This window comes from Malurus melanocephalus, unplaced genomic scaffold, assembly GCF_030028575.1.
Source record: "Malurus melanocephalus ecotype Western Australia unplaced genomic scaffold, MMel_1.1 scaffold_95, whole genome shotgun sequence".
NCBI classification, from domain to species: Eukaryota; Metazoa; Chordata; class Aves; order Passeriformes; family Maluridae; genus Malurus; species Malurus melanocephalus.
The window spans coordinates 510,116-513,066 of NW_026623327.1; positions in this window are offsets into that span (position 1 = coordinate 510,116).

Below are 2,951 nucleotides of genomic sequence, written 5' to 3' on the forward strand. Positions count from 1 at the left end.
AATATTGGCACAGTCTGTAGAAGAACTGTGTCTCAGCTGTCAGGGTGAATGTTTTGTCTGGCCTTCATTGCAATTCCTTTGGTTTTACTCAGTCTTTCTTTCTTTGTTTTTACTTTTTTTCCCCTTTCTTTCTTCCCCCCCTAAAGCTAAAAAAAGAAATTTAATAAACTAACATTAGCATCAAATTCTCTAAATTGCCAAGTCATATTCTGGCTAGCTTTCCCCCCATGCTGTGCGCCACRGTGAGCATTTCTGCTTACAGCACGTCCCTTCTTGAGTAATTTATAGCATTTAAAAGTTGAGTTGATCTGCTGGGCTGCCTGGTTCCTTGGTGCTTAAGTGGACTCTTGGCTCGGAGCAGGGGCTCCAGGTYTCCAGGCAGCTGTGCCCCCTGGCTGTTCGACTGCTCCCCTACTCATCCAAGGACATAACTAGCAGTGGGAAAGATTTCTCCCAAGACTGATGCATGCAATTAACTGAATTACTTCAACAGGGTGTGGATAGGATAGATTTAAAATGGAACCTGTTACTGTGCCAGTGGCTGGATGAGGATCCTGCTGTGCCAGTCACGGGGGAAGAGAATCCTTCCCTGCCAGTTCTTAGTGAAGAAGTTCTTGCTGTGACAGCAGATCCAGCTCACACGCTTGATATAATGGCCTCAATTACCATATCTTTGTAATTATCATCCCTGTCTGATAAGTCTTGTGGAAACTATCAGATCTTGAGTAGAGGATCTAGGAGACTTGTAAGAATATAATGTCTTGAATTGATCTGTCTGTTTAATGTTTCATCACTCTGCCACCGATTGATCATTCTTTGAATAAAATGATAGCATAGCTGTATGCCAACACTTGTGATTCATTTTCACTTAGCTAATCAAAATGTTGTTTCACAAGACCCTGATGATGTTCRGGATGCCTTTTAGGAGGTATTACCTTACACCAAGCTGGCTGACTCACGTGGCCTTTTCCTTACAATGCTACCAGACCAAGCCCCATGATTTATGAGAAAGCCCCATGCTTTCCTCTAGCAAGTTTCTATGGGGAAATTGCTATAAACTGTTTAATCACAAAGCTTTTCATCTAGAGAGAAAACATTGTAAAAATTTTTTTTCCGTTGAAGGAACGGCAACATCCCTACATATCCTGGATCAATAACAGAACATTTTCTTGTTTTTCATTAAACCTGAGGATTTTCTGAAGATTTCTGCTGASTGTGTACAGATCACACATTCATCATTAGCTAGACAAGCCAAGCATCTGTTTTTACTCTTATCTCACACTGAAACCATAAKGCTAAGATTCAGACACTGACTTATTTTTAGGAGGGCTTCTTTTAGCAATATGAAAAAATGAAAACTTTTTGCTGTTTCTATAGTCATGAACTTCGTTCATGTTTGTAGATGAGTTTTGAAAGCACTCACCCATCAGCCAGGGAAGTGACTCTTTACTTTTTCATGAATGCTAGTTGTTCTTTTTACTGCTGTAATCCTGATGAGTTAAACAGGGTAATGCAGTTTGATGTTTGCTGCAGCAATGAAGTGGTGAGTAAAAATCACCTCTAGGAAGAATTAAGCACTCCAGTAGGATGAAGCAGTGAGTCAGGATACTCTAATGTAGAAACTGTAGTTTTCGGACTACAGTTGTAGGCAAGTATTTCATAGGCCTTAGGGACACAGGTGAATTTCACCCAGAAAACAAAGCCTTTTCCCACAGGTTTATGTCTGGTATAATTATGTTCTAAAGTTGTGGCTTTTTTTTTTTTTTTTTTTTTAAATATATTCTGTGAGCCTCGGTAGCAATAGCACTGGAAAAATTGCTCTGTAGCACTGAACACTGTGTGCCTACAGCAAAGGCAAAGTTCATAAAGGACACAGAAAGCACARAGCCCCTGTTAACCTTCTGAGAAGGAAGGTGTGTTTGTAGGCGYCGAGAAAGCAATCTTTTTTTGCCTTAGGTCTTTGTGCAGTCTCCTATGATTTCTTTTCTAAAGAGAGAAGACACCACTGTAGTCRTTTTGTAACTATCATCAGCTTAAAAAACACTGTGGAAGCATCTGGCAGGGCCAGAATTGTGATTCATCATGTCAGCCACCGTCCTGCCCATTATTTTTTAAGAATTGAGTTAAACAGCCTCTCAAACACTGACAGGTTGGATAGAAGCCTAACTCAATGGCTGGTGCCTGGAGTGGCCACTGGAGAATGTCCTGCAAAGGGATCAATAATCCTTTTTCTTTTTTTTTTTCCTGGATTTTAGTTTGGTTTTGGAGTTTATTTTTGTGTGTATTGCTTTTCTGGTTTGTTTCTGGTTTGGGTTTTTTTTGGTTTTTTTTTTGTTTTTTTGTTTTTTTGGTTTTTTTAATTAACAATATAATTATTAACTTCTGAGAATACCAGTGTTTATCTAGTCCAAGGATTCAGCTGTATTTTCAGGTGTGATTTCAAATATTCAATGCCTCTTTCACAGACCTATAAATCAGACTTCTAACCACTTGCCTTTGCTTTCTACAACATTGATGGTCCTTTGAGTTAGTGATGCTTGTGCAATTCCAGATGAGAGCTCCCAGTGCTCACGTGGTACCACTTCTTCCTGATTAAGCAGAACAAGTGAGCACCTGATTGACTTTTACCATAAATGCTGACATTCTGCAGCCAAAGGGGAGAGGGGGGAAAAATGCTTTGATAGTGTTTAAAGCACACAGGCCATTTTCAGCAAGGATTTCCATTTCAAGAGATTTGTTAGTGTAGTCTTGGATTAGTGTATGCATCGAAAGCTTTACTTAGGAAGATTTTCATCCTTTGAGGCACACACATACCAAAGCTCTTTGTTGTTCCGAATCCATGATTATGTGCTGAATAATGAATATTTTTAAAAGCCTTATGCAGCCACACTGTGATACCTTGACAATTTCAACCAATCTCACTTTTTTCTTTTCCTCTTTTTTTTTTTTTT